This window comes from Vigna umbellata, chromosome 5, assembly GCF_029865625.1.
Source record: "Vigna umbellata cultivar VRB3 chromosome 5, Vumbellata_1.0, whole genome shotgun sequence".
Lineage (NCBI taxonomy): Eukaryota > Viridiplantae > Streptophyta > Magnoliopsida > Fabales > Fabaceae > Vigna > Vigna umbellata.
The window spans coordinates 22267189-22279984 of record NC_142169.1 but is presented as its reverse complement, the minus strand read 5'-3'; the positions used below and the strand labels follow the sequence as shown (position 1 = coordinate 22279984).

Here is a 12796-nt window from a genome sequence, read left to right as displayed (position 1 = left end):
TCAGGTCAAAGTCATTGTTTAATTATGGAACCACCAACTAAAAATAGAATCAATTTACAGACAAATTATAAAACAAAATGCAGGAGAAAAATAGAATATGCACTGATTTCCTTCTATCTTTTCGTTTGCAAATACTTTCTTCGTTTATATGCCAAATCATAAATAATCAAGCCAGCAGTAAAAACTTTTAGGAATTAGGAATGGAAAAGAATAATAATCTCTGAAAAATATCTTGACAAAACCAAAATTAAAACCTATTTCTGAAACAGTTAGCAGATTTTCAATATATTCAAGAAAGGGTAACTGTATGTAGTACTGTAATACACAACTACATATGTAGCACATAAGGATATACTTTGTAGGTATGATATTTTGATCGGTATAACTCACTAATATAAATTTCTTTTCCTCAAACAAAAAGGTCCAAATGATATATACTCATGAAATTCTTACATTTATTTACACTTGTATTTTTTAAAGAATTTCCTAATAAAATGGCAAGCTTCATTAAGCTCTCATGTTTTGCGCGTGGGAGAGAAAATAAGTAATTGTGTTTTGAAACTGATTCAAATCATTAGTGCATCTAATCTTGGGACTCTTACCACTACTTCGATCACGAAAAACATGGAAAATATCACTTTCTTTCCTTTTATCTACCAAAGGCACGACTATAGGTACAACTAATAAATTATCTAGCACACTACATCTACTTAGGCTTAATGATGATACATAGATGTAATTATTCTAACAAAATGAATGAAAACATTGTTATTAGACACATGAATCTAAATTTGATTCATGTGACTCAATGATGTTTGTTTCAATTTACTTTTGAAGATAATCATTTGTTGTTCTTAAGGAGCTTCCAAAAAACATAATTGAGCCAAATTCAGATGGGCCAGCGATGATTTAATTGCATCATTGAGCTATTGCTGCATGGACTGAGCATAATTGAAACGCAGTGTTTTGGTGCTGAGTTTGCTGCTGCCTTTAGCGGTCTTTGCTCGAGACATTCAATTGAGGCAGAAGTATTCCTTCGAGCTAAGTAAAATTCAGCTTTACTTAGTTTGTTCTGTGCGACCAAATTTAGTTAAACAAATGGCGCCGTTGTCGGTGACTCGGCGAGTTAAGTCTTAGGGTGTTTAGGTGGTCTTGTTTAGGTTTGTTTCTTTTTGCATATTTCTTTTTAGTGTGCTTTGGTTTCTGTTTCTGAAGTTGTAGCATTTGTGAGTAGTGGTTCTTATTTCTGTGTGTTTGATTTTTGATTTTATTTCTGGAAGCTGTTATTTTTAGGTTCTTTTCCTTGTTTGTCTGTGTGCCTGGTATAATCTCCTTTTGAAGTGTAGTCAAGAACAGGTTCGGTACCAGGAGATGAGAAACTCTCAGGATTGGCCGTACAAGCTTATAAAAAGGCTGCCTTAGTACCATGGAGTGGCTGGAGAAGATCCACACCTGCATTTGAAGGAGTTCCAAGTGGTCTGCTCAACTTTTAAACCAGCAGAAGTTCCTGAAGAGTGGGTCAAGTTGAAGGCATTCCCCTTCTCCCTTCAAGATGCAGCCAAGGACTGGTTGTATTACAAGACATATTCATCACCATTTGCTGCCTGGGCTGAGATGCAGAGAAGCTTTCTGGAAAAGTTCTTCCCAGCCTCAACAACAGTCTCCAAGCAAAGAGAAATTAGCTCCATTATACAACTGCAAGGAGAGACACTGAGGGAGTACTGGGACAAATTCAACCAGCTGTGTGCCTCATGTCCAGATCATCAAATCAGTGAGCACCTTCTCATCCTGTACTTCTGTGATGGACTGAGCATGAAGGAGAGATGATGCTGCTGCTGCTGGAGGGTCTATTATGGATAAGACAGTTTTTGAAGCCAGGACTTTGATAGCCAAGTTGAGTGGGTTTCATGATGAAGCTAGTGAATCTGCTGAGAGCACAGGTTCTGAGTTGCAACCAGTAAAGGTTTTCTCTGAACTGATCATTCCTATTAATTTGCCTGAAATTCAAACTGGTTTTGATGTTTTTGATATGTTAAAGATTGAACCTGTAAAGCCTGCTTTGGATTTTGTTATTGATATGTCTGTACACACTCATGTTTTAAATTCATTATGTTTTATAGAGCACATTGACATACCTGATGTTCACCATCCTTGCACTGATTTTGATTTCTATGATAGACTTGATGATGCAGCTGATGACTTGGAGATTGGTAACATAATTTTCAATGAGCAAAAAGAGGTTTATTTTGAACTTGAGATTCCAAATACTTTACCTGATTTGCCTATACATTTAAATACCTGTGATTTGCTGCACATTAATTCTATAAAGTCTTTGGCTGAAACTGATGTAGTTTTGATTGATCATCCCAAATTTCTTGATTCAGTTTTAGCCATTGAACCTGTGAATATGAATGCTGTTATTTTTTACTCAACCATGAATATAGATGATTGCTTTGATGTGAATGAACTTTTGCATGATAGTATCTTTGAATTGAGTCTTGATTCTGCTGCAGATTCACATGTTAGTGTTGATTTTGATATAGAAACTGTGAAAACTGAAGATGTTTTAGATTTAGAATTAAACTTTCATTTTTCACAGTGCTCTGAAAACTTTAAATGTAGTTGCGAAGCTGATTCTTGCTCTATTTGTATTGAAATTGATGATGTGATACAACCAGATTCCAACCTTATAACAGACTTAACTGTGAGTTTGATGGCCAGGTTGCAGAATTAAATGATAATGCAGGTGCTGAAGTCAATAATGAATCCATGGTTGATGAAGAAGATTGCATTGCTACTGTTTGAAGTAAGCCAGAGGTTTTTATCCCAGTGCCATACACTCAAGAGCTGTCAGTGGAAGGAGAGCTGCTGCTGCAGCAGTTTGCTTGGAGAAGAGAGAAGCAACATCTTGCTTTGGATGAGAGGGCAGTGCTGCTCCAACCAAGTTCTCTACAGAAGCAGATTGGTGCAGCCAGGGAGTTAATGCAAGGAGTGGTTGAATGCATAAGGACAAAACTGATAAGCTCTTTCCTTTCTTTTCTTTTGCATAGTTTTAGATATTTTCTAGTAGGTAGAGTAGTTATAGATAACATAGTAAATAGTAGAGTAGAAAATATGTCATTTGAATAAATATTTTTTTTTCTTGTAGCTTTATAGTTTTAGTTTTCTTTTTCTAGCTCTGTCTTGTATATGTTGTGTTCTTTTGGGTTTAGTTTTCTTGCTTTTGTTATATACGTTTTCTTGCTCAATTTTAATTCTTTTTCAATTCTGTTTAGCATAATTATGTCTTGTACATATCTGTTGTTGTCTGTTGTTGTTAGAAAACCTTCCTCACTCACATTGAGGGCAATGTGCCTCTTAAGTGTTGGGGTGAGAGGGTATAGTATAATATAGGTTTAATTTTTTTGTTTTTACCCTGTATATAGTTGTTATGTCTTTGTTTCTAGTATAAAAGTGTGATAATTTTTTTTTTTTGGAGTAGGTATGTTTTAGTTTTAGATCTGTTTTAGTTGTAGATGCTTTGATTGACTGTAAATATGTTGTAGGTAGGGTAGATAGCCTTGCTTTGTTCCATTTTTTTTTACATAATTGCTTTGTTTTTAGGAGTAGCTTCCCTTGTTTTTAGGTTCTGTTTCGTTTAGTTTTTAAATCCTTATTGCAAACTGAATAGCCTAGGTTAATTTTGTTGTTTTGCTGAATTTCTTTGAAAGTTTGAGTTGCATGCATAGTTAAGGAAAACTAGCTTAATTAGGATAAGTTAAAGTAAGGTAGAAGTGCTTAGAGTTTTGAGAAACCAACTCTGGAATCAACTTAGCAGATATTATTACCCAGTGAGTCTTGAGCTTTAATTCTTTGTAGTGTGTTTACACCTAGGTTAGTGACATTCTAGAACTTGTGCATTTTCTCTTTGATATAGTTGAACAGTGAGACATTTTTGATGTGATTCAGGCCTTCTTGTTTTTAAGCCTCCTATCCAAATAGCCTATCCCCCCATTTCTTTTCCCATTGTACCTTGATTTTGAGCCTTTTAGCCTGTTCTTTGTGTTTTAGCAGCTTATAAGCCCATTTGAATCTGAAAAACCAAAAAGATACCCAATTAGGGAGATGTGGGAAGTTGTTTTAGAAGAGGGAAGTCTTAGAAATTGTAGGGCATGGGGATGTTTGGTCAAAAAGGTAAAAAGGAAGCAGAAAAACATAAAAAGAAAGTCTGGATTGAAAAAAAAAAAAGTGGAAAGTTCAAGTCTGGTTGGTTGGTGGCAGAAAAAGAAAAGAAAAATTTGGCACAAGAGAGTTGAGAAATAAGAAAAGAGAAGAAAAAGGAAGTGGTTTGGTCTGGAATAACCCCTACACTACAGATTCAAATTTTTTCCCCAACACTTCCACACTTCACTACGCATTGTTAGCCTTGTTTTCCATTTCATTCAACCTACCCTCCACCCTAGCCTCATTACAAGCTTTAACAAAGTCCTGATGATCTTGAATGTGCATATGTTTAGCAGCGGAGATTAGATTGTGTAAAAGCCTATGGTAATGTTGCTTAGCCTGGTGTGTTGAGTGCTGAAAATACCAATGCTGAAAACACGAGAGTTGAGTGCAGACACTTACCTGTGAGGTCAAGTTGAGTCTAGAAGTTGGTTCTTTCAAATTTTGCTGCATAGTTGCCTTATTTTAGCAATTCCTAATATGCTTGGTTGTCTTAATTATGTTTTGTTAGCTTTAAATTTTCAGGATTTTTAGTGATACAGTAGGATTTGTCCAGGTGTTTTCTGTTTTGTAAATTGGTTTTGTCTTTTTTTCATTGTGTTTGTTTTCTTCTTTTTCTTTTCCCCTGCCCAGGAGGATAGTTCCTTAAGTGTGGGGGTGTGTTAACTCTCCAGTATTTGCATATTTTTCTAGGTTAAAACTCTTTTCTTAAGGTTTTTAGCTTTTAATTTTTTAGAAATATAATAGTTTAGTGTAAAATGGTAAAAATAGCTTTTAAAAAAAATTTGGTTAATTTTCTCTTTTTAGGCAAATAAAATAGGTTTTTAAGTAATTAGATTCTTTTTAGAAAAATATTTTAGAAAACAAAGTAAAAATATATTTTAGAATAGGTTATATTTTTTAACACATTCTTTTTCTTTGTTGCAGGAATTAATAAAAGTGGGCTGATGCTGAAGAAAATATATTGGGCCAGGTCACTAATGGGCCAGCACTGATTGGAGAGCAGATTTGCACCATTGTGATGAGGGTGTTGCTCCCTCCACCACCACAGCCTTCTCCCTCCACCTCCGCTTTACTATTTTGCCCCTCAGTAAAATTTTATTTTTAGAATTATTGTTTTTTAATTTTACTCATTTATAACATATTTCACTGATAACCTACGTAGTTCCTTGTATGAGTAAAATATTTTTCTGCAAAGCTCAGTGATCGTGAAAAGAATTATCAAGCAATCTTCCTCTTGCTTTCGGTGCAGTACGTGGTGCAGTGCGTTTGTGGTGTAATGTGGTTGTCGTGGTTCCTCTCCAGGTACGTAGTCATAATCCTTCCAATAATCCTAAACCCTAAACCCTAAACCCTTCCAATAATCCTTCCAATAATCTTTCCAATAATCCTTTAACCCTAAAACGTAAAATGAAAACGAAGCCTAAACTGATGACATCCTTCAACGGATGTCAACATCCGTTTAAGGCAAAACGGATGTCGACATCCGTTTCGCCTTAAACGGATGTTGACATCCGTTGAAGGATGTCATCCGTTTAAGCTTTGTTTTAATTTTATGTTTCTGTTATTATTTTATTAGATATTTTAATATTTTGATTTATTATTTTTGAATATCTTTTTAATGTATTTTAATAATGTATATTTATATTAGTTTATATTTAAATATTAAAATATTAAAATAATAAAATAATAAAAATAAAAAATTTTAACTTTAAGGATATAATTGGAATTAAAGATAAATGGGGAGGTGGAGGGAGAAGGCTGTGGAGGTGGAGGGAGCAACACCCTTGTGATGATGGCTGGGCTGTAGTAGCTGCCACAAGCCCGCGAGGCTGCTGTGAGGGAATGGAATGAAGATTTTTTTGGGCCTTTGCCTGTCAGAATCGAATGATGTTGTGCGGAAAAGAAAACAAGTGTGATGTGCTACAATCCGCTGGCAGAGGCTGAAGTCTCTAAGTGCTGAAATGGTCCAAATTCAGATGGGCCAGCGATGATTTAAGTGCATCATTGAGCTATTGCTGCATGGAATTATACATTCTAATTTTACATGAGACTAAAATTATATTTAATCCTTTATTAAAAATTCTAATTTTTTTTCTCCTTTCCTTTTCAGCGTCACGAACTAAAATGCACATCACTTCTTCGTTTTTCTCTACTATGACACCCTATCCTCCGTGCCAACGTCGATATTGGAGAAAAAAAAAAGGAATAGAATATAAGCAAGGATGACTCTTCCATTATAATCATCATATTTCCTCTCCTCTCCACTACGCACCACTCTTCATATTCCTCACCCTTAACCACTTGACTATATCGAGAGAAAAGGTTCAAAAGAAGAAGATGGATGGTAATTATGTGATAGGTGGTGAAGAAGAAGATGGATGGTAATTATGTGATAGGTGGTGAAGAACCGAAGGAGAAAGAAAATTTGGAAAAGAACTATGTAGAAGAAGTTGTTTGGAGTATTTAAAACAAAATGTGGAACAAGTGTTCCAAAACTATATTCGAAAATACCACCTCGAACAATCGTTTCAGAACTTCTTTATTGTTTTTCAAAATCTTTATTTGGAAAGGTATTTCTGAATTCAAAAGATGTATGGAGACCAACCTAGTACTCAATTCGAAAAAATGTCATTTCATGGTAAATGAAGACATTGTTTTAGACCACAAGATTTATGGAAAAGGGATTGAGGTAAATCCAACCAAGGTAGAGGCTATTTCCAAACTTCCTTCACTAGTCAATGTTAAGGGAATAAGGAGTTTCTAAGGCCATACTGGATTTTACCGTAGGTTCATAAAACACTTTACAAGGATTGCCAAACCCTTGAGAAATCGATTGGTTAAGGATGTTAAGTTTAAATTTGATCAAGATTGTCATGAAGCTTATGAGCAACATAAATGCAAGCTAAGCTTAGCGTTAGTCATCACCCAACCAATTTGGAATTTCAACTTTAAAATGATGTGTGATGCTAATGATCATGTTGTAAGTGTTGTACTGGGGCAAAGAAAGCAGAAAAAATTTCATGTTATTCATTATGCAAGTAAGGTTTTCAATGAAACCCAAGTCAATTATACCATAACTGAAAAGGAACTTCAAGAAATTGTTTATGGATTGGAGAAGTTCAGACCTTATATAATTGGCTCTGAAATTATAATTTATACAAACCATGCAGTTATCAAGTATTTGATGAAGAAACAAAATTTAAAATCAAGATTAATCAAATGGATCTTGCTCTTAGAAGAATTTGACTTGGTAATCAAGAACAAGAAGGGTAATGAGAACCATGTGACTGATCATTTATCCAGATTGGAAAATGTTGAAGTAACTCATAAGGAGTTGGAAATTCAAGATGAATTCCCTTATGAAAGACTGTTCGTGGTGAAAGAAAAACCTTGGGTTGCTGATATAGAAAACTACAAGGCCGCTAGATTTATTTTTAAGAAATTCATGTGCCATTAGAAGAAAAAATTGATTTGGGAAGGTAAGTAATTTATAGGGGATGATCCCCATTTGTTTAAAATTGATGTAGATGGTTTACTGTGAAGAGGTATATTTGGAACAGAGATCAAAGGCATCCTATGGCACTATCACAATTCACCTTATGAAGGCCACTTCAACAGAGACAAAACAACTACAAAAGTATTACAATAATGTTTTTATTGGCCTACATTGTCTAAAGATGCTTATGAACACTACAGAAATAATGACAAGTGTCAAAGGACTGTAAAGGCATGATGAATTACCTCTACAAGGAATAATTGAAGTGGAAATTTTTTATTATTGGGGTATGGACTTTGTTGGTCCATTGCCTATGTCACATTCATACGAATACATACTTGTTGAAGTGGATTATGTGTCTAAATGAAGGGAGGCATTTGTTGTATTGAAGGCAAATGCAAGAACAATTATAAAATTCCTTAAGAGAAATGTTTTCTACATATTTAGTACTCCTAGAATGCTTATTACTGACTAAGGTAGTCATTTTTGCAATGAATAGCTTAAGCATGTGTTGGAGCACTACAATGTAAGACATAAAGTAGCCCACAACTTATCACCCTCATATCAGTAGTCAAGTTGAAGTTTCAAACAGAAAACTTAAAAGGATCCTCAAAAAGATGAAGGCCTACCATGACAAGAATATCTTAAAACAAAAATTTAAACCAAACTAATTGGTCTTGCTTTTCAATTCCAGATTAAGGTTATTTCGAAGGAAATTGAAGTCCAAGTGATATGAACCATTCATTGTCAAATAAGTGAAGTCATATGTAACAATTCAAATTAAAGATCCTAAAACAAAAAGAAGTTGGCTTATGAATGGACAAAGATTAAAGGAATATCAAGGTGTTGATCTTGCAAGTCTCACCACAAGAATAATGTTGAATGACTCATGAAAAATAATGCATCGAGCTAAAAATGCTAAACAAGCGATATTGGGAGGCAACCCAACTTAAATAAATACTCACTTTATTGGTTTCATTGCATTGATGCTTCATGCATAGGTAGGATTCATTTAGGACAATAAAAAAGGTTTAAGAAATTATGGAGGAATTGAAAGAAAAATGATAGTGTGTGGAAATTAAGCACAAAACATAGCTTTTGTTGAGCCACCACTCATGGGTAACTTACTATATGTTTAAAAATTTTAAAAACTTTGAAATTGATACCTTATGTAAGCACTTTCATTTAAAACCCACTACACCCTTCAATTATAGCTAGTATATGGGAAGCTTACCACTTGCCAGAGTAGAGCTTGAGCATAGAGCTTTTTAGGCCTTGAAGGCCCTCAATTTTGATTAAAAACTGCTGGTGAAAGAAAAAAGATTCATATGTGTCTTTAGTTTGTTTGTTATTATTTTTATATTTATGCTCCTCTCAAGCGTTAGTTATTTAGAATATCGAGATTGCTCTTTTTTTCTTTTTCAGGTTAACTATATAAAGGAGGACACTTGGTGATTGTTTTGCATATGGCAACTAAGCGCAAAGTAATACATGACATGCCTGCATCTAAGAAAGGCAAGGCTATTACCACTACATCCACTAGAAGGAGAGCATTAAGCCTTTTGGTTGAGTCCTTTGATGATTCTTTATCCTCTACTCCAATGCCATCATCACCAATTGCAACACTAAGAACTGGAATCAAACACACTGCCTCTCCTCACAGATGAAGGAGAGTACATGCAATTCATGTTGTTGCAACCACTTGCTCTAGATACCACATGATATGGAACAACATGCTTATATAGAAATAAAGCCAAGAACTAAACAAAAATAATTAATAAATGGAATTAAAAAACTAAAAATGTAAGAGAGAAAGGAGAGGAAATTTATGATTTGAAAACATGTCACTTGGAAGAATCCAAGATAAATGCTAAGGAGGATCGCCACTTGTTCACAAGATAATACCCAAATTTAGACTAAGAGACAAAATTCTATTTGAAAGAAGTAATGCAATTGAATGCAAAACACTTCTTATATTCAAATTTGAAGGTGTTCAAGTTGTATGTACAAAGGAGACCTTAGGTTGCTTATATAATACTAGGAGATGAAATAGGTGGAGAAAACTAAAGGATGTGAGACTCGGAGGCCTACAAGTTTGGACAACAGCTCTCAAGGTTATTTTAAGTCCTACATCTCTACTTCTACAACCTCAAACATATTTTTAAAATATATAAGATAATAATTTAATTTTGTTGTGCAAAAAAATCATCTATATCTAAATCAAAACTAAATACGACATCTTAATTTAAAAGTTTAAAATAATAAATTATAAATAATAAGTTAATGAATTTTTTTATTATATATTGTTTATTTTTTTTCTTTTTTCAATATATGACTTGAATTTATAATTAAATTTTACCAATGATTTCTTTTTATTATAATATATATATATATATATATATATATATATATATATAAAATGAATATTTAGTAATTGTAAAAAAATTTAATTTGAATTTTATTAAAATTAATCAAATATTCTCATATTTTAGATAGACTTCGTGTTTATTATGTCATGTTTCATACTTTATCACAATATATTATGTTTTATTAAAATTAATCAAATATTCTCATATATTATCTTTTTTTTTAAAAAAAATTGATAAAATTAATAAATAGATAATAGTCAATAACAATATTAAATTATATACTATATATTTTATTTAATAACATAATTAAAATATTATTTTAAATATAATAAAATTACATAAGGAACTTTTTAAATAATGGGTTAAGACCAACTCCTACACCATTGATTAAGTTCACACACAAGCATAAATAAACAACTCGCCTTTATAACAAATATAAATTTTTTATTAAATTTACGATTAAAATTTGTATTATGCATTTTTAAAAATTTTATTATTCAACAAAAATTTCTTATTTTTAGTTTATTTTATAAATTAAATATATAAAATTAGTTTATTTTTAATACTGATACAAAATTAATATTCTAATGAAATTGAAATGAAAGTATTGATATTTTTTTACATTCTTTCACTAAATTTTTATTTAAATTATGTTTATTAGATAAATTATTTCCTTTTTTTTTAAGCCGAAGGAAAGTTTCTAAATTATTTTTAAACCACAGAGTAATGACTGACAGACACCTTTAAAAAAAGAAATTTACTTTATTGATTAGTTTCTTAGTAGTTAGTGAGTTAAAATTCAACAGCAGTATATCTCATTGTTAAAGGTACACAACTACGCAATTACAACTAAAGACGAAGAACGTTAACCTATAACAATGATGTTTGAAGCAACCAAACATCTAACTCAGCATCATTTAATTAAGATTGTAGTGTATTCAAGGACGATAATATGAGCTTTTCATACAAAATCAAAATCTCATTCTAGAAGTTAACTAAAGTTTTGCTTTATACCCACTAAAATGGAGGTGCATCATCATGTTGTCGATCTACTATCTTTTATATATTGTTCTTTACTTAAAATATAATACACTTGAATTTAATGTTTATCTAAAAATTTGTGTTATCAGCAGATCAAGATTTATAATATATATGAGTTGTAAGATATACTTATTATAAAATTTAAAAAATTATTATTCTATAATATATACAGGATTTTTTTTACCTAATTTTCTTTCAATTTTACTCTTGTAATAACTACTTTTTAAAATTTAAATAATTATTCAAAACAAAAAAAAAACATTTTTTACTTTTATTTTTTAATAACTACCTTTATGAATTTAAATAGTTAGTCATAATAAAAAAACCATTTACACAAAAAAAATTACTTATAATAAAATTATAAAATTATTATTTTTAATTATGTTTTATAAAAGTTATTCTATAATTTATTAATATTTTTATTTAAATAATTAAAATCATTTTATAGTTTAATAAAAAAATTACTATAATAAAAGAAAACTTACACTAGTTTTCACTGGTATATATAACTATTATTATTGAATTACTGTGTATTTTCTTGTTTCTTATATTAACTTTCTCGATGGTATTTATTCTATATATAAAAAGAAAATTTTGGGTTTTAGATTAAGATGAGTTGTTTAAAATTGTCAAATATCTAAAATAATTTTTTTTTTTGTATCTAAAATGGCTATTTACTTTATATATTCATTTCTGATTTATGGTTTTCTTAAGATATGGAAAAGTATTTTTTTAAGCAATACTTACATAAACAACTCTTTATTTTTAGCAAAGGTCACTAAAAATAACTTCTAACAAAGTGAACTTTGAATGCAAAGATGATCCTTTTTTTCCCCTTTGTATTAATTTTATTTTTCAAATTTAAAATTTGATTTAATTTATTCAAAAGCATTATTTAATCAAAATACAAATACAATAAAAATACTCAAAAATCATAACATAGTAATATATCAAATTCGTGTATACTTTATGACAATTTACACCTATTTATTTTGATATGCGTACACACAAATAGTGTTTAATAATTGCAATTTCCATATTAATAACTATCTTGGGGTTACTATTCGTTTATTGATTTGAATCTTAAAAATATAATATTTATTCGTATTTTTCAATATAAGCATATTCCATGAAAGTAAGTCTAGTTTTATATATTCAATTTTTTTGTCTTTGTATTTTGTAAGAGTTTAAAAAATCATGTCTTGATAGTGTGTTCTAAATAATGAGATTAAGTAATTTTAATTTTAAAAGTTTAATGTATAAATAATTTTTTTATAAATAAATTTTATTATCTAAAAACAAATCATCTCTCTAAAACATTTTTCTCTAAGATTTTTTTACTCTCTCTCTAAGTTTTTTAACCAAATATGTAACAAGGAAATTGATTGTTTGATGCAAAGGTAGTTTAAACACAATCAATAAAAAATGGGATACAACAAGAGTTCATCAATCAACAAATGACTTTAATATCCTGCCTAAAGTATCTACTTGAAAACATCAACCACAACTTCAAAATCAATTCCACATAAATGGGAATAGATCATCACTATAAAAAGTAATGGAATCAAATTAATCAAATTTAACGTCAAATTCAAATTAAAACTAGCAAGGTTATCTTACGTGCCTTAATGTGAGACCTAATCACAGGAATACTAAGAATCCTCCTTATAACCCATAGTGAATC

At 31.0% G+C, this 12796-nt stretch overlaps 1 pseudogene; it reads left to right on the top strand.

Moving 5' to 3' along the window:
- LOC148197936 (uncharacterized) lies at positions 1-4331 on the top strand (annotated as a pseudogene).
- The last annotated feature ends 8465 nt before the right edge of the window (positions 4332-12796 follow it).